Source organism: Opisthocomus hoazin, chromosome 1, assembly GCF_030867145.1.
Source record: "Opisthocomus hoazin isolate bOpiHoa1 chromosome 1, bOpiHoa1.hap1, whole genome shotgun sequence".
Classification (NCBI taxonomy): domain Eukaryota; kingdom Metazoa; phylum Chordata; class Aves; order Opisthocomiformes; family Opisthocomidae; genus Opisthocomus; species Opisthocomus hoazin.
This window is the reverse complement of record NC_134414.1, coordinates 61,415,165-61,435,760: the sequence shown is the minus strand read 5'-3', so window position 1 is coordinate 61,435,760 and position 20,596 is coordinate 61,415,165. Positions and strand designations below refer to the sequence as shown.

Below are 20,596 nucleotides of genomic sequence, written 5' to 3'. Positions count from 1 at the left end.
TTTACTCAACTAGAAACAGATATGAAAATCTGACCTACGCTCCCTTACAAAACAGATTCACTTCAACCTAAAACCAGGCATCTAAAATAAGTGCTTATTACTGTCTCTTGTGGTGCTATAATGACTAATCCATGTGCATATAACTTCTTGTGCATGTTTAAAGCTAAGCAAGAAGAATCACTGTTTTCTCCAATTAGAAAAGCAGGAGGATGTTACTGAGCGATGATGTGCAGTTGTCTTGTAGAACAGTCAGAAGAAAAGCCAAGTTGAAAAAGGCATTAAGAAAGAACGGTGAGGAAAAAATGCCAGACTAGGCTCTGTATAATCAAGTGAAAGTGTCTTTGTGCTCACCGGGAGGAAAAAAAAAAACGTTGCAGAGAAGTAGGTTAAGTATTTCCCAGGTACAAATCAGAAACAGAAGGGGAGGTCCTCGATAGTCTGGAAACCAAACCCCCAGATAAGCAGGAGGGAAAACTTTAAGAAAGGGTTGAAATAAAAAAAGAGAAGAACCACCACAGCAGGAGATAATGATCAAACTGAGCAGATAGACATGTTGTGCAGCAGTATCTGTATAAGAAAATGATGTGAAGAATGGTCAAAGTCAGTCCTACTTACAACACTCAAGTAGCTTGACATGCAGACTATATACCTGAGAGTAGTCTTGCTGACTGCCTAGCTATGATTCACAGCGCAAAACAGAAAAGCAGCTGAGAAGAAAACCACTTCTCTCAAATGCAGAGAGAGAGAGAGAGCAGCAAAACTGTTCTGATCACTTATCAGTATTCACAAATACTCACAAGTAAGTCTGGTTCGCTCTTCACTGACCTGTGAATTGCTTTACTGACTTAAAAAGACACAAAGCTCACAGTGGTGCAGAGGGCTATGGGATGTCTTAGTTGTGCTATGTCAGCAAGAACACACTAGCCCTGATGAGAAAGAAATAAATGCACACATAATATTGGCCATCTTGGTCAATGATAATTTATGCAATAATTTGAGGTGACAAGTGACAACAGATTGACCCAACACGTTCCAGCTCCTTCCTGCTTTAAGAAACACAGATTGAGTCATGATGCAAAAGAGACTTTAAACTTTATAGTAAGGTGATCACTATCTGAATTTGTTGATAATGGCAATCTCCCAGACACAGCAAGTAAGGATATGCAGATTCCTTATAGGTGCCTTCCCGCATGACTGATGAATTGTCTGGGCTGCATATCAGCAGCAACTAAAGGGTAGGGACTGGGTGGACTAGCAGTAAAAGGAAAGTATTCTGCTGGAAAGAAAATTGTAGGGATAGTGAAGCATGCAAGTCCCAGTTTGATAGCTTTGTCTACTTGATAAGCTTTATCATATTCCTACACTGAATATTTTTCAAGTGAATTCAAAGAGTAAAATCCTGTTAGTAGCCCAAGACTATTTGTGAAAAAAACAAAGGAATCTCCATAGAAACAAAACACGATTTTTCAAGCTGCCCATGTGCTTGGTCCTTCTCCATGAAATTCAAAAGGCCAAATAACCAAGAGCACTGGGTTTTGAAATGGAACATTAAATGTGATGGTTAGCAATAAGCTGGTCACACCTTGTCAGAGACAAGACGGGTAAAAAAATACAGTCATCACTTCAGCGAGGAATGCAATGCCTGCTTTAAAGACTGACTGCTTGCTAAAGACCCTCCAGCCCAGTAGAAAGCAAGATGTTGTTTATCTGGGACACAACAGAATATAATGCTTTGCTTATGCTCCTGTTTCATTTCATGATGTGACTAAAGCACTAAATGGAGAACAACTGACAGGACAGTAAAACAAAATCTGTGTGGATCATATGCAAGCACAGACATCGAAAAGGAACATCTTTAACTATTCACCCGACCTCTAAAGTGAAGAAGGGTGTCAGATCTCGAAGGTATCGCAGCAAGCATCTAGTCAGACACATTGCTGAGTTCTAATAATCAACTACAGGCTCCTCAATACAATACATAATGTCTTGGTAATATATTCCGCGTAGCACAAAAGTAGAGGGTTGTTTTATAAATAGCTCACCATCTATTTATAGGATCCATAAATGCCCACTGCATTATGTGGGCCCAAATCATGTGAGATCACCTTATAGCTAGCTCCATGTTAACATTTCCTCTTTATTGGTCCTTCAAATGCTCTTGTTAGATTTTCACAAAGCTATTGTAAATGTAAATGTCATATATAAAATATTTAGCAGATACGCAAGTGCACCTTGGGATTATCACTATGGTCTGGAATGACCTGTTTATGGGATGTGTGCCCACATTTCTGCTGAGTTTTGCACTTGCAGCTTGTGGGACTGCATAGTAGAAAGCAAATTTGTATCTTCATCCCATCATTTAAACATTATTTTATTTTCTTTGAGTTTCTTTTATTTTCTTTTAAATGCCTTCCTGACAACTCCTTCCCTGTACACACAAAATGTAACAACAGAGGAGTCCTCACTAGTGTCTGTGTGTCCTACTTCCAAGTCACTAGAAGACAAACACAGGAAGCTGATTAAATCAATAATAGTTAGGGGAATTAATGTCTCTACACTAAGAACAGGGTTACTTCTCAGTGTTTTGTCTCTGAGTTGTGTGCTAGAGAAAAGCATGGTCCAAAGTGCTAGTACTGGATGAGTATATGGTATGAAGGCAAGTATATAATTTCCCTGAGAATGTTGTATTGGATCATATTAAAATAAACTAGTCCTGTGTAAAAGATCCATCTTTCTTCCTCCATCACAAATATGTCCACATAAACGTACAAAAACTAAACTTGTGCATATATATAGTAAAATTAGATGCATTGCCTTGTTCCTTGATAGTTAACAGAAAGGTGAACTGCAGCAGCAAAATGTCTCTATTATACCTAGTACTATAAAATTATAGCTTAGGTACTATAATTTTTTTAAATATTCTAATGGAAAGTAAGGCCATTGTAATATTGGTTTGAAATAAATTAGTACCCAATGAAAGAAAATCTGTGGAGTTTAAACTGGTTATTTGTTCACACTTGCGGGAAACAGATCAAAACCTAAACTTTAAAAATATATCTGACAATCACATTTGCTTTTCCTTTTTATGTAGAGATAGACTAAATCTGAAACTTACTATTAAATCTTCATTTAATCTATTGTGAATTTTAGGTTGATATACAGAACAGAAGTAGAGTCCGCAAGGATATGGAAACATTCCTTTTAATATTTTGTTCCTCGGAAATTCTCAGCAGGTAAGATGTTGTTTACATGTCTTTTCTTTATCCAAAGCTGAGCAAGCAAACACATTCTGTGTTGGACTGACTAGGACCTAAAAGGCAGCAGATTACAAATGTGAAAATTAAAAGATATTCAGCTGGGATAAAATACAGTTTAAGATTATTTTCTTTTGCGTAGACATTTTGCATAGTAATTTAAAACCATACAATTTCAATTATCACTACAAACTACTGTAATTGTCTTGATCTACAGTTGTCACTTTCTCAAGTGCAGAAATCACTCATTTATGTGTTCTGGTTTAGATCTGTCAACAGCCCTTGAAAGCACTGATCCTATATCATCCTCAGTGGGATGGAAGTGCTCTGCAGTACACGTTGAAGCCCCTGTCCCAGATGCACACTTCCCAGCCGTTGGCTAAGATCAAGTGCATCATCTTTTCTTATCACTTTAATATCTGATACACCCTCAGCTTGAAGATTTTATATTAAATGGATTTGGAGGGCACAGGAGGGAGTAACCGCTTCCTCCATCCACCCCATTCAGCAACTCGAAACTGCAGTGTTTCCAGCCACCGTGGCTGCATTGTGACTGCGTGTCAGGATGTGATATCTGTGCATAAAGTACCCTGTGTGCTTTGGCTTTTTTTTAGGCAGAATCTGCATCTGTGGTGCTTCCACAGATCTTCTGGTGATGCAATCAATGGCCACAATGCCACCCACCCCGCCGAGCCTGTGTAATCCCCAGGGCTGAGGCAGCCACTGCAGCTATGCTTTTCACAGAGGACTCCTGAAATCTCCGATCAGAGACACAGAGTATATGGGGAAAGCCTGTCAGTCCTTGCTAGACAGCAAAACCCCCATTCATGTTGAACTTTAAAGGACCACACAGACTGGACTGAATGACAATTTGACCCATGTCTCTAAACGGCAAATGACTGAATTTACTGCCAGTTAAGTCAGAAAATCCAGTAAAAGTAAAATACAGCACTGTATAATGGCTACCTGGTAGTAAGTTTTTATTTAAGCTATTTCATTGCCATTTGTCTTTCTCTGCTTAAGCCACCTGATTTATAAAACATGCTGGAATACAATTTATATACAGCAATATAATCCTCCTAGTGGTCTGGTTTCCAGAACCACAAGGATAAACATGCACAAACCATAAAGGCACTCTCAGTGCCAGATATCCATTTATAATGCCTGCTGAAAGATTTCTCATCATTACCATCTCTGGTCTGGATGAACTGTCAACTACACTACCACAACCTCCTTCCAAACCTTTTAAAAGTAAGGAAAGTCTCAATCATGCCCAAAACACAAAGGTATTTCACAAATTGGGAGACAGTTCCTCATCAGTGCAGTGATATCATTCACCTTCAATGCAGAAGACAACAGGGATATCACTGTGAAAGTTAGCAAATCTTTGACATGCCAGGTTTTCCAGGGGATATGAGAAATGCCATAAACTTGATAGGGTCCTGTGTATCTAAAGGTGGATATTGAAACATATTCTGAACCTGACAACTTTGGTCCAGGTACTACAAACCATCATAAAAACAAAATTTCACTGTGCCTGTCCATTCAGCAGAGTACTTTGTTTCCAACAGCGTCTAGAAATAAATGTCCTAAGTAGAATACTAGTTTTTAAAGATCTATGTCTTATCAGGCTGCTGAAACATTTCTAATGAAACATTAGAGCGTAGAAGATTCTTGGTTTTCTCTCTTAAACAGCAACAGAGTGAATGGAATAGATGTTGCACCGACAACTATCAAGGTTCAAGTTTTTATTTATGTTGGCAAGTGCTGTGTGGTTCAAAGCTGTGCAAGGTCTCCTGGACATCACATCCACTGCCTGGATTTAAAGGATTGCTTCCAGAGCAAGAAAAAGATTAAATTTACTCAGGCTTACTTGATATTCAGAATCCATACATAAGATACTTCAAATGTAGTAGCCAATTAAAGTCAACAGTAACTGGATTCTGCAGCGTGAGTATCTCTGGCCCAAGCAGAAAACTGGGATCACCTGCTGATTCCCCATGTCAGTAAAATGCCTTATGATGGGTAGCCTCAAAATTAATTGTTGAGGTCAGTTTCAACTGGGTACATCCAGTTTGCTCCTTTCTCATCAAAAGGAAGTTTTCCAAGTCAAGAGAAAAATCATACTATTAAAGTAGTCCTTTTTCGGTGTCATTGATTATTTCACCTCTAATTTTGCCACTCTGCACCTCAACCCACAGTCCCACAAATGTATACCATGAACAGGCCACAGAAAAATAATCAGATAAAATACGCTGATACTTATCAAAAGTTGATGGACACTGTTCTATTGTCTCGATGGACCTTCAATAAGTGAAATTAAAAAAAGAAACAAGGTAAAGGAAAAGAGATGTGAACTTCAACAGTTTTTAGAGCTGATAAAATAATATTTCTGATGTGAAGTTTTCTGCGATAGCAGACCTTCCAGAAAGAAGAGCATAGCTAAGGAATGGTTGCTATCAGTAGAAGGACTAAACTTTCTTTCTGACTTAGTCTAGCAACTCTAGTTACAAGTAGTCATAAAATCATATATTCATTTAGTTTGGAAAAGACCTTTAAGATCATTGAGTCCAACTGTTAGCCTAACACTGCCAAGTCTACCACTTAACCATGTCCCTAAGCACCACGTCTACATGTCCTTTAAACAGCTCCAGGGATGGACTCAACCACTTCCCTGGGGAGCCTGTTGCAATGCTTGACAACCCTTTTGGTGAAGAAATTTTTCCTAATATCCAATCTAAACCTCCCCTTGTGCAACTTGAGGCCTTTTCCTCTCATCTTACCTCTTGTTACTTGGGAGAAGAGACTGATACCCACCTTGCTACAACCTCCTTTTGGGTAGTTGTAGAGAGCGATAAGGTCTCCCCTTAGTCCACAGAAAAACTTTCCTTCATTGCATCCATCTGGATTTTGCAGCATCCCTCCCCATCTTGCTGAGTGTCTTTCACCTCTCTGTTCCCCCAGTGCCAGAAGCCTTTTGCTCTGAACGTGCTTGGATGCTTTTGTGCAACCAGAGCATCCAGAACCAAGGAACACAACATGCAATGCCCTGGAAAAAGTCAAAAGCAAAAGACACTGTTTCATCTGCCACAGAACTTTACTTGTGGTCATCGTGGGGCCTGGTCCTTCGGTCACAAAAATAACCTTAAAATGTTCAGCACTTGAGGCACCTTTCATAAGTGAGGTGTTCTGAACAGTGGTTATGTTGGGCGATGCCCCAGAACGTTTCATTCACTGTGGAGATGGTTCTGTGGTTCACAGCAGTTGAATGGACCATTCCTACCATTACTTTTGAGCTAGATAGATGTGAGGTTAATCTCACTTAAGCGTATAAGTCTACAATTCAGGCATCGACATCTGAAGTAGTTATTTGAACCCTTTCAGAGACAATGGAGAGAAACAGACACAGGTCTTAGTCAATCTTAGATTTAAGTAGGTGTATGTGTTTCAGATTTTAGTTAGAACAATCAGGAAATTATTATAAAACACACAAATCAAAAAGCTTGGAGTTGCTTTAATGTCAACACCAAACGGTGTATGTATTTGCTTTCACTGTCCTGTATTATTTTTGATGTCTTTGTCGGCGGGTTGTTGACTGTCCTCCTACCTCAGAAAAACATTTCACCCAGACTTTGTTCTTTTTCTCCACATGTAGGAGAACATATGGGCTTTCAAGGAGAATAGAGAATGGAGCTGTGAGGGTGGCTGATTTTTTTCTTAATATAGAAAGGTCAGTTTTCAGTAACAAGATTAGGATACGTCAGGTGGCCCAGAACTGTCCTTTGCTATGTGCCAAAACACCGGAGTTGATCCTGCTGTACTTCTGTCTATTTGCTACAACTGGTATAAAATCCAAAGACGGCTTTCGTAAATAACATTGGAATAAGAAAGTACAAATAATGCCACAGAAATATTTCATTGCACAGAATGACTCCCGAAAGTGGGTTCCTACTACAATTAACCCTTTACAACTCATGTTCTCATTTCCCCTTCTACCCACTATGCTTCTGACTGGCTGCATGAGCACATGTACAGAAGGGTGGGATTAGTGATACTGCTGCTTCTAGAGTTTGGATGAAAATTACTGGGCACCTATTATGATAAGGAAAATTCAAAGAAATAGAAAAAAGTATATGACTTGACAAAGAGAAACGGATTGAAACAAGACTGAAATCTCGAAGCACAGAAAGCAGTGTCTCTTTGTCTTTCTCAAACCCTACACTTGTCAAGGGCACTGAAAGACAACCTGAACCAGAAATAAATTCACTGTATCTCGATTTCTTCATTCAGGGGAAAAGCATTAACAAAACCCTTTATATAGTATCTCTCCAGTTTAGATGTGTATATTCCCACTGTGGTAGCTGAAAATAGATGTGAAAGTTTTAACACTATTACTTATGAACATAGGTGCACAAGAGAGAAAAAGAAATTTCATCAATCTTCTGTTTTTTAACATGATAATCATGCTATATTATCATTTAGTGGCTAATCACATGATACTGAATTAGTAAGCAAACCCCTTATGCACTGCATTTTATTTATTTATTTTTCAAATATCTGATTAGTAAGCAGCAACTAGAGGTGTTTATTACAGGAATCTATTACTTAACTTACTCATCTAATATACTCTGACTTTTTATGTCTCTCTCTCTCTGTTAGGAAAAGTATTTAAATGAGAATAACACTTGCAGGAGAAGGATCCACACCATGGACTAAATAACACCTGGTTATCTCACTCAGAGTACAGTACTTCATCTTGCAGAACCCTGTTTTTGTTTCTTGCGATACATTTATAATCTTTTATGCTCTGTGAATTACATGGTTATATTTTCTTTTATGTAAAAGTAATGTAAAAATACTGTATACAAGAGAAAAAAAGAGGCTGTGGAGATGAAGCTTTCATAGAAGTGGTGAGATACAATGAGGTTCAGGTTAAACTTGCAGATTGGTTTTACTTAGCAATCTGATACAAACTAGAAAAGTTAATTTTACTCCTTTTATTTGATTGATTGGAATCTAAATATCTCATCATCTTTTTACGAAACTGGAGTTCCACTGAGTTCTGATTTTTCCCTCAATACTATTATCATCTATTTATGATTCTTGTCCTGAGCAAGACTGGGTTTGCACTGTACTCCATATTATGCAAGCACAGAATTAGATACTTCCATGTTCTAAAACAACAAAAATAGTCCCCCGTTTAAAATGTGAATTCTGCATATTTTAAAATATTATTTTTCAGACAATAAGATTATAACGAAAACCAGCTACAATATAAAAGGGGAGCAATGTAATTTTGATTGTTTAGTGAATGTTGGTGTCATTTCATAGATGCTTGAGCTTTCCTAACAGATTTCTGTAGCAAAGCCTTTCCTGTTGTATCTTAAGTCCCAGCTCAGCATTTTTTAACTTCTTTCGGGTCCCAGTTAAGTCACTTGCTTTAGTACGAACAGTAACTTCAGACTGTACATCTACAGACAGTGAAAAACTATTTTTAAACCACTCAAGAAGAGAAGTAAAATCATTTGAAAACTAATTTGTTTGAACAAAATTTAGAGAAATTTTGATCTGAAAGTCTTTGTTGGTTTCAAAACGTGTTTCCTGTACTCAGAATTACTTGAGATCACAGACTATTCTGAATGGAAGAATGGAAAACACTTGCTTGCTTGCTTTTCGTGTGAAAATGACAGCATGTGAAGTATAATAAATGAAAATTTTCCGGAGTGCTTATTCCCGTTCCCTGCTCACTCATGAACCCAAAATTAAAGTGAAGATGGGGTTGCAGACACCAAAATCGAGTGCAGTCTATTCTGGAAACTGTTTATAGTGTAAGTAAAGTCTAATCAAATAATGACTTCATTTCAGCAGGATTCCTTGATAAGAATCAATAGTCAGGCCACTGATTTTGCATTAATTAATCCTTACATTGTCACTAAATCTTGTCACAGTCAGACTTTTATGACACCCTGAATTAACCTTGACTATAACCTTGGCTTTAAAATAGAAGGGTGCATTGTTTTTTCCTTCTCCTCTCCAAAGGCATCAATAGCTTCTTTCTGGGATTAATCATATTCATCAGAATTCACACATACGAGATACAATCTTCAGTTCTAAAAGGTCTAACAGGTGTAACAATCGTTGCCCAAAAATGTCTTCCACAACGTAATGAAAACTGTTACATATTTAACTTATCTGAGCCTTTGCTGAAAAACAATTTCGCTTTACTTTAAGCCTTGCATATTCCTTGGAAATAAATACTGCATTTTGATCTTAGGCATATATCTAAAAATGTGTTAGAAAAAACAATATACAAAGATACAAAGAAAACAAACAACATGTCTAAAATATTGCAATATTATTTGTAAGGTTTTGGGCCTACTGTCGTGTATTTTTTTTCCCCATGTACAAAGAACCTTCTGATCTTCTGCAAGTCAGCGATCAGCATCTACAATACATTTTCGTTTTGCCTGGCTTGTATTTGCTGGCTGACACTTTGTGCTCCTGCAAATACAAAAGGTTTCCTGCTCCTTACATCTCTACAGATTTACTAGAAAATGAATTGCTTCAGAAAAATTTTGTGGATACTATTTTACAGCTTTAAAACCATATGAATGCAAACATAAAACAGAGCCCTGTCCAGACTGATAGGTTGGGATTTATGGAGAGACAGCATTTTCACTTCAGGTTTGTTAAGAAATGAGAAGCCGCAATGAATCTTCACTCTTCTGGAAATACAAAATGTGTTTTTTCAATTCTGTCTTAAGATTTTATATTGTGTAATTTTTCCTCTAGTGATACTTCATTAAGTTGCACAGAAAACTCATTACCCTCCTTTTCTGAAAAATTCAATACAATAACTGGATCTTTCCATTGAAAGAATCAGTTTTAGATTATTTGCTTTTCTGGAGGCTTAGAAGCACCCTGGCCTTCAGAGCTCAGTGTGCCCTCAGCTTCTTCCCAAACTGAGGTCCACGGAGGGCCCCGTCCTACATATTACAGCCCGCTTTGATCCTGGTGCCAGACCCTCAGCCAGGTGGCTTTCAGCAAGACACTGGATTGTTTTCCGCTTTTGACTAGGAAATGGGATAGCCAGCTGTTTACCTAAAAGGTGCTGGAGTCAGCATCAGTCCCTCAAGTTCACCATGAACTTGTCCGATTGTAAAAATGGCACCAACAGGGCAGAGAGAAAGGGAGACTGAGGAGATTGGTATTGTTTGCTGTTTCATGTTCCTGTGTCTATGTATTGTGAAACATGGAAATGCAAAATGCGTTGATGTAATTTTTCACGTCATAATATCCATAGCAAGGAACTCAGTAATGGGGAGTAAAAGGAAGTTAAATAACTTGTACGTTTAGGCTTCCTTTATGAGTTTTTTTCATAGTCGTTTTATCTTGTAATATATTGTGCTGTTTCAGGCAGTTTGGAAGCATAAATGAATGTATAAATGAATGAAGCAACGGCACTTATATTAAGAGACTCAAGAGCTTAGTGATACTCAGGTATTGGCGGCCACGACTACTCCAGGGTGCACTGCCGTGTCAACACCCAATGCCCGCAGTATCACACACAAGCTAATGTGATACTAACTATAAAACTCCAGTCTGTTTCATTTTGCAGAGTTTCCTGATAGTCATTATTAATTTTATTTTCTAAATTTAAACTTGCAAAACTAAGCAAACAGGATCTCAGTTAGCCAGGATCTACGAATACTCCAAATGACACAGAGTCCTAAGGGCATATGAACATGTTTTCGAAAGGCTATGTTTCATCCAGTATAATTTACATTTTTAATACAATCTGCTAATTGGTAATACTGTATTCCTTGTTAACCATTTGTTTGGTTTTCCTGTATTCAAGAACACTCAGACACAAGAGGAGGCAATAGCTCAACAAGAAATTGGTACAAAATACACAACACTCTTCAAAATGTGCTTTTAGAAAAACCACTGCCATACAGATCTGCACTTATTTCTGTCTTAATCTCCATGCATATGGATTAATGCCTGGTTTTGTATGACCAAAGAAAAGATTTATCCTTGTTAGTTAACTGGACAAAGCTTCTGCAAATTTCAGTTTAGAAGTTTTAATAAAATCATGAGAGTAAGTAGTAAAGCTTAATCTACTCTACAGTAGATTAACAACCATATAAAACTCAGAGAGAGCTGATGGGAGAGTTTGAGTTGACAAGTGACCACTACATGTGCTTTGTCCTTTTTCTTATTGCCAGATATCCAGACATAAAAGGACCTTTTTCCAGCACTCTGAGTACTTAGCTGACATTAGCTTCTTCTATTAGCCCAGAGAGGGCAACTAAACCAAGCAAAACCAAGTAACATTGACATAATGTTGGTAAGCTAATGCTTGCCATTTAATCTTCACTGCAGTCGGGGTATCAGGCAGCATCAAGGAGAATCAAGCAAGAACAAAACAGACTTATTGTCAGTGATGAGTGACCACAAGAGTGTTCCAAATGGTGCCTCATACCCCATTCTCTTTCTCATTTTGACATTATTCTATGGTAGAGAAGATACAGACAGAGACATCTACTTGTACACAGGATGAGTTAACAGGTAAAGAAAAAAAATTCCATATTCCACACTAACAAACTAACTACATTTTTCTCCTGGAAGCTAATGAGACAATGGTAATATCTGCTTGTCCTTCATCCCATAATACACTTCTTACAAAACCACTACTCAAATTACAGTCACATCTTGTTAGAAAACAGATGGTCTTATCTAAATTGGTTGGCTAATTCATGTTCACAACTTCTTATTAATAAAGTCACAACAATGAATCAAGCCTTCCTAGAACTCTTCATGAAGCCAGCCATGTCTTGCAGTTAATGATTGCTTTTCAGCAAGAAGCAACAAGCTTACAGAAAGGCCATTTGTATGAAATGTGTTACTGCCTTCCTTATTGTCTCCTATAAGTGTGTCTCTTCTATCACTGATAGGTGCCAGAGCCTATTCTCCCATTGTGATGTTTACACTAAGTCTGTGAAAAGTAAATTAAGATAATCATAACAGAAAAATCAATGAAACTTACATGACATTCAACTTCAATTTTAGAGTCAAGATTTATTCTCCCAAATGAGATTTGATGTCAAACAAGCTTTTCTAATCTTGTAATAATTCTTCTGCTGTAAACTTTCAACTAGTAAAATATTTTTTAAAAGATGATCAGCAGAAACCGAACTACAAGAACTTTCTGATTATGATATTTGGAAATATAAATTCTATCTTTGCTACATGTTTTTATTTTTCATCTAAACATTTATGCAGAATTCAGAACTATAGCTTCTGCCTCACAAACTCTAAATTAAAATCCACAATGTTATCTTCATTATCTTAATTCTGCAGATACAGAACTGAACTGCTCACTGAAGACAATACAGTGTAAGTCTGTCCTTTTTCAGGAACCATTAAGGGAGGGCTTAATTTCCAGTGACTAAAAAGCTCTCCTTCCTGCAATGCCTGTTCATATATGTCCTGAAGATCAGGATCACTGAAATAAATATACCACTCCCTTCACAGGGCTTATGTACCTCTGGATTCCCTTATGAGAGGTAGAGCTCTCCTGCAAGCTAACTTGCAGTTACAGTGCCTGGAAGCTATTTTATACAAGGTTTTGCTCTGAAGAAAATGCTGTGGCTGTATAAGCATGCTAACCAGTGACAAAAGCAGATTTTAAAAAGCTGCCAGCCCACGACAGAAAACCTAGGGTAAGCTCTGCCCGACATTGAAATGCCCCAACTGCACAGCTGGCTCGCCTTGTGCACAGCTGCCAGTGTCTGCTTTGCTCTAGGTTTGTGGCATGAATTTGACAGCCATGCTTAAACAAGAAGATTAGCAATAAGGCTGGATTTTTCACACCTGAAGTGAAAACTGAGGCTAGTTCTTGATATAAGTCAATACTTCATTTGTGTTTAGGGACTTCACTGAGACAGAAACACTTTTGCTGAGAGCAATCTGCCCTGATTGGGGTCTCCCTGTGGCAGAGTCAGCAGACAGGCTGCTTTGGTGGCAATGGACCACTGTTTTAAGTGAGCCCTTCTTCTAGGATTGGCACAAACAATTGCCAAAAGCTTGAGGATGAGCATAGACAGAAGTTAATCCCAAGAGTGGCAATGCAACAGAAGTCTTCATGGGGTCTGGAACCTAAAAGAGATGTGACTGAAATCACACCTTCAACATCTAGTAATATTTCTTGATTAAAGGACAATTAAACTAGAAGAAGTTGCAAAAATAATTGAGAAATCCTAAGACAAGAATTAGAAAAGCACCTAACAGTTGACCTACCCAGCCCCTCTACAGGTTAGAAGTATTAGATTCCCAAGTGGCAATGACTTCCAAGCCATTAAGCTAATAGCTATACTATGCACACCAACGCTCGCATCTCATAAGCATCCCATGTGGAACAGAAATAGTTGTAACAAAAGAGGACACAGCTCTTGAAAGGCAACCACAACATTGGTGGTAGTATTTGCATGCTACAGGTGTAACATGAAGTCCTCATACTTACCGAAGATGAAAACCACTAGAAGCAACAAACAGCTTCTAGGAATGAAATCCTGAATCCTGTGTGAATTTAACAGGAAGGTATCACCTGGCGCCAAGGGCCAGGCTGCCACATCCATTTGGAAATTCACATAAGCTGTTAAAAATCAGCTCTGAATATAAATATTGAATGCAGAAGTCCCTCCTGAGTCAAAGGGGAATAAATCCTCAGTATCAGACAAACCAGTCTTGTTGTTTCTTAGAGTCATGAAGATGCCTTTTCTCATACAGTTTATCACCACCTACCCCCCCATCCCTTTTTCGTGATTTTTTTCTTTTTTGTTCTGACTGCTATTTTTCATTGACATAATGATTTATTTGAATTAGATTTCAGAAGCGAAGACATCATGTGCAGGAAAGGAAAAGGAATTTTGAACCCACATGGTGCAATTTTTCATTTACTTTAGACAATGCATATGACACCTCATAAAGAAGATAAAAAGACATATCTCTTTGTTGAAGTGAAATACACTTACATTTCAAAGAAGAGAAAAAGGATTTGCAAATTATGAGCTTTGTCTGGAGAGTGCTACTGTATATATTTAGTTCATCTCATTTAACAGGCCCAATTTCTTTGAATACTCTGGCACGATAACAGTTTCCCTCTACTGTTATTTAATTTAAATTTGATTTTGTTTATACTTGGTGCTAAGTTTTGTGCTTTTTTTATTATCATTTGTAAACAATGAGCACAAGTTAAGAGAACTGCTTAACTGGGCGTTAAGAGAAACATGATAAATTACCAGCTATCCATAAAATATAATTTCTATGAAAAATTCAGCTAGGTATGTGGGCCAAGGATTAAAAAAAACCCAAACGTACAGTCAAAACTAAGAACCTGCAACAAAGTTGAGTCTTCGGGTAATTTCAAAATGACCAGGCATCTAACAACTCCTATTAACTTGCATAGGACAGACTGTCTGCTCAGCTCTTCTGAGAATTAGGTGATCAAACTTAAGAATCTAAATATGAGGTTAAGACCTTATTGTCAGGTTCTTATAATAAAACAAGCAAACAAACAAACAAACTAGGGAAGAAAAAGATTTCCAGTTTATAATTGTTATCCATTGAAAAAGAAATTTAATGCCTCACAGAATTTCAAAATACGACTATTATTCAAAGGTGTAAGAAAATCACAACAAAGAACAATATGTAGAAACTCCTCTAGGCAACTGAGAAAACGTTCAACAGAAGTATCACATAAAGTTAGAGAAAGAGGAAGACCACTTCAGTCTAAATAAGTATTTGCAGCTTTATGCTGTAAGTGTACAATATCCAGTGCGATAGTCAAATGCAACCTTAACAGAGTCAACTGCCTTGAAAGCTTTTATGCTTTTAGAGTGCAATGAACCGTAATATAATTGAGGCAACTATAATGCACAGAGGCAAAGTGATTTTGAGAGTGATATAACCATTTGTGATGCCAAAAATTTCCTAAAAATTCCAGAAAAAGGAAAGAAATAAAGTAGTAGAAGAAATGGTTGTGTATATAGGAGGTAAGCAATCAATGATCAAAAATACTACGTGAATCAAACAAGAAGTAACAAAATAGCTTCCAGAGAAGTGAAACTGTTATATAGTTGTGGAGGTAAGTAGTCTGGCTGCAGTGTGTGCAGACTTACACAGTTAGCTGCTTTTATGTAGAAATTCTTTCATCTATCTTTGTCCAAACTAAAGAACCCCACCCTTCTTGCTCATCTCAATCCCTGAAGACAAGAGGATCTCCTGTGAAAAGCCCTCTTCAAGTCCAGTAGCAGAACTGATACTTCTGAATGCTCTTTTTGACAACTTTTTGCTTGCTGTTGTCACACATTTTGTACACACATGAGGTTTTGGGATAGGGAATGGGGAAGTTAGAGCTTATTATGTTTTAAGGTAGCAGCAGGCCCATTAGGAACCAGGAAATGTGCTAGGCAACAAATAAACATATAGAACTTGCCTCGAACTAAAAGCATTTTTAGAATGATTTTCAAACAGGTCAAACAACTGTGTAAAAATGTTTTTCTAAACACAAAGAAATTAAATCCAAATGACAAAAGTATTGCAAATAGCAGTCTTCATATTTTGAATCCATCCTCTGGTGTCACATTATCTCCTACCAAGCATCTCTTATCTGTGTTTGCCTTGCATTTTCACTTTTGTTACAGGATTGTTTCTACCTTTTGTAGGATATCCTTATTTCTGCCAATGTATCATGCAAATAAAGCACTTAATCAACTTTCTTAACTTCAAAGAACTCAATTTTTTAACAGGTAATTGTCTTATCTTGATGTAGTACTCACAAACTGAAATTTAGTTTCATAATTCAGTACTGGAAGGATCAATGATAACTCACTCCACACACACTCTGATGTTATCAATAGTTTGAGAACAAAATCAGGGTGATTGATGCACAACAGCAATTTTTTCCTCTCAAAATTCTGGCAGTTTTGTGTCTTTATAAGGCTATTGGCTGAAAGGCAGTTAATCTTCGAATACATGTTTGTCACTTTATATACGTCATGCTGTAATCAAAGTAATCTTGAAACAGAAAGTGAAAAGCCACTGCCACCATTTCTTATTCTTTTCATCTACATTGAAGTTCTACAACATTTTGGGCCTTCCTCTAAAACTGGAGATTTCAGAACAAAAGATGACGTAATTCAATGAAGTGAGGATTACTAAAATTATTAAAAATATGGTAGCAATGTGAAAATAATGTGGAATGAACTCTCTCTTTACCCTTTTTAAGAGTTATAAGAGACTGGTACTTCCTAGTGAATAACAAAATAGGAGTATCAGCTTGACAGAATTCCCCAAACATTGACCATTTAAAAGACTAATCAAGTGATAACTTCTTTTTTACTCATTTTTGTATGATTTACAAGAAACAAACAAAATCTTCCTGCAAGCAGCCCTGACATCTTGGGCTTCGATAAGAAAATAAAGACAATTTCAGTTTCAGTCTCCAGACTGAAGGCAAACTGATAATGGCTATATTATGGTCCCAGTCCTGCAAAGTATTCTCTCCATGCAGAGATCACTGCAGGATCCTGGCTTCTGTTCATATCGTCTGATGCCTGTTTGGCGGCCAGCATGAGACAAGCAGACAAGTTAGTGAGCTCTGTCCATCATACCAACATATTTTTTTGCATTAGGTGATGTCCTTGCTGGCAAACTAAGCTGAAAAGCTATATTGTGAATGCTGAATCATTCTGCTACTCCTGCCAGTCTCTAGGAAAAAGGATAAAAACTTTCACTGCTACCTTCTTTCTTTGGCTAAACAGAACATTTATTTCTCTGTGATATTAATATGGCACTATTTGTAAGTATGCACTTCTCTAAATACTTCTAAAAGCTTTCTTAAAATAATATTGGTTGTTCTTGGCCATAAATGGAAACAAACACAAGGTACATTTCATTCCCAGGAAAGAGTTATGTTACAGTGTGAAGAAAATATAACTGATACTAAGTAATTCTGAAGGGTTTTGTCTTTCTGTTCAGAAGACAGACTGATGAGCTCTCTTTCACAGTGGGAATGTGAGTCTCTGTTACACTGCATGAAATTACACTTGCCTAAGCTTATCAGAGAAACCACCTGAAAATGACTTACAACTCAATTTGTTGGGAAAAATATAGCAAAGAATTCTGGGATGGTGAAATTAATCTTTCCTGCTTTGAAGTTTCTGGATAGTTTTTTACAATAGCTGTAAAATAAAATAAAAGAAACTACAGATTAACCTTCTCTGTAAAGTAGAAATTTATTGATAGATGGTTGTTTTCTACTATTTCCAGATTATACCTTGCTGAATATATATTTAGGGTATTTTATTGAAAATACATTTTTGTATGAAAACTACTGAAGCAAAAGACAAAAAAGCTCTGGCCATCTAGTGCATATTCTTGAGAATCTAGATTTTTCTTCTCAGTGCAAATCCCCTCCATCATTCTCCTGCAGGAAGAAGTTATTTCTTCATCATGTTTGGAAGTCTAATACAAAGCTAGATATTAAGTTTTAGTTAATGTGTGAAGCAAAGTTTCCATTTCTGAATTGTGTTTTTCTACCTAGTTTTTATAGCCTTTTAACAATTATGAAATATCTTGCCTTTCTGTTTGAAATTCAGCTCTTCTTGTTAGACATTTCTGTCTAACATAGCTGGTAAACTCATTCTCATTTATCTTGTTATTTTTTTCTTTAATGAATATTACTTAAAATCTTTCTATTGTTCATTAAATAACTAATTTCAACTTTTTTGCTTGGGAATTTTATTTCTTTGTTTCCTTTGGGTGCATGACTGTTCATTTTCCTTATGAACCCTTAGAAAAGGACTTTTTGCCCACATTTTCAGTCTCTTTCTATTCTCTCTAATTATTTCTCAACCTTTCTTCCAGGATGTGACCCCTACAGATTTCACTAACACAGTGTTAACTCTGTCTCTGTAATTTATAAAAATGTTTTCGTAATAGAACTGACTTTGTTATCATAACAGTGTCTTCTGCTCCATCCCTCTTCACTTCCAATCTATGAACTGATCATAAATAAGGTGTCTATGAGCTAATAAATAAAATATTTTCATCTTCAATAATGTATTGGGCATGGAAGTTTTTAGTGTTGTGCAGAAACCATAGCCCACTTTCAAACCAGAGCCAGTCCTCTGTGTTTCTCTGCCTATTTACAATATAAGATACAGATCTGAAGCACTAATGATCATACATGGATTTACTGCTCCTTTTTCCTGTGCTCATTCAGGAGAATGCTACATTACACTGGTCATTTTCAGGTCACTCAAACTTTTAATCACCAATTACTTATATTTCCTCCTAACAAAATTTCCTTATAGCATCATTTTAGGACCTCAGAGATGAGGAAGTTTCCAGAATGATCTCTATAGGTAAATTCCTCCTTTCCTGCTGCAGTGAAAGAAGTAAAGCAAATCTGACTGTTTTACCAAGTAGACTTGGACATTTTGGGATGTTGTTTCTTTGCTGTTGTGGTAAGGGCAGTTGTGTGCACTTTGTAGACAAAAGCACCTTGCTGAGTTTTACTCATTTATTATGCAGGAAAAAGAGACAAAGTTGGACTATGGTCCAGTGGATCACATCACTTTTATGATTAGTGCCCTTGGCTCAGGTGAAAAGAGCAGAGTGAATCCAAATTGTTAGTTCCAGGTAATTAACTCCTTTGTCCACTTTCACCAAGTCTGGTGAAGATGATGCAAATGCGAAATGCCACATCCACTGTGGTGTCCATGCCAAGGCTGAGGTGCCAGCTCTGGCTTGTTGGGAAAGGTCTGCCTGGTGTTCATGAGTGCCTTGCTGAGCTGCAGTCACCAGTGCTTACAGGGGGAAACAATTCTATGATATCTTGATGGCATGTCATGTAAAATAATCAGATAATAATAATCTCTGTCCTCTCCACATAAAAGAAATTAGAGTTTTCATGGCAATCTTTGTCTCCTTCTTCTTCAACCATATTGTATTGGAATAAGACACTTGCTATACAATTAAGATAACTTGGTTTATCTATCAACGTCTTTGTCATGTTTACTCACACTGACACGTCATGAAAAGTCTAAATAAGAAAAACAGGAAGAAATCACAAGCTGGTGTCCCCTGCACAATCAGATACATACATATGGATTAAAAAATATTATCTTCTCTAGTGCAAAGATACAAATGACAATGTCATATAGAAATGCAGAAAGAAAAGAATTCTTTACAAAAAGTAAGCTTAAATAACAAATCCTTAAGACTGAGAGGAAAAAAGGGAGGCTTTATTTTTATCAAGTTATAGCATGCGTTGCACCAGCTTGGGCTTTCTTTTTGTGACACCAAGGCCAAGACCTTTTGTCCATGCACACAATGCTTTTGCAGGCTGGTACATCATCGCTGCCCCAGATGAATGCTTCCCTGATACAAACATGACCTTGTGCTCCAAAGCTGCCATCTCCTGAAAGCAAAGTGTTCACTGTTTCTTTCAGGATCATGAACTGTGCAAATCAAACCAGATGTAAAAAAAGATGTGTATATTCCATTGCTCTAAACCAGCATGTGCTGTGCCACCTGAAAATGTGAGTTGCTATGCTTCTATCACAGGGCCAAGGGAACCTACACATTATTGTCTAACAAAGCAAAGGAGACTGGGAAAAAAAATAGCAAAGCAGCTATGCATGGTAATATCACCTGCTTTTTGTCCTAATCTTAGTAGAACTGCCAACTAAAACAGTACAAATTAATGTTTAGATCTTACTCCTAATTAGTGGCAGCACAACTGAAAAGTAACCTCTTGCTACAAAGGTTGGTGCTATCAATGTTTTATTCTCTTCTTGCAAGTGTCAGAAGCTTCCTGACAGTGCTGCAGCATGGGAATACTACACATAGTTTTTAAGGAAACAATTTCTTATCTTATTTTTGCTATTTTAACCAGAGAAGCAGTGAAATTCACAACTACATTACTTTTGGAAGGCTGAACTGTGTTCATTTAGTAACAGGAACCTTGATGTTGTAGAACATCAACTGTGGTCACTCTTTATGAACTTCAGAATGACTTTTCAAAAGTTTGCTTACTTATACTAATCAGGGTTGCCCTTCCAAAACACAAGCAGATTATTATAAATTTGAAGCAATATTAAACTCCGGTCTCTTAAGGGCAAATTTTTATAAATATGAACAACTTGAAAGGAAGAAAAAAAAAAAAGAAAAGAAATAATAATTTCTAATTTATTTGCTTGCACATAGAACAATTATTTCTGTGTTTATTTTGACTTTGAAAAATCTGTCATCTTTCAGACCATTCCAAATCA

General features: G+C 37.1%; 1 protein-coding gene and 1 pseudogene across 2 annotated transcripts in view; one reads left to right on the top strand and one right to left on the bottom strand.

The window, feature by feature from the left end:
* GPC6 (glypican 6) overlaps positions 1-20,596 on the bottom strand; it is a 797,396-nt gene that overhangs the window by 230,639 nt on the left and 546,161 nt on the right. The gene's annotated exons all lie outside the window — the stretch shown is intronic.
* LOC142364311 (U2 spliceosomal RNA) lies at positions 3,615-3,758 on the top strand (annotated as a pseudogene).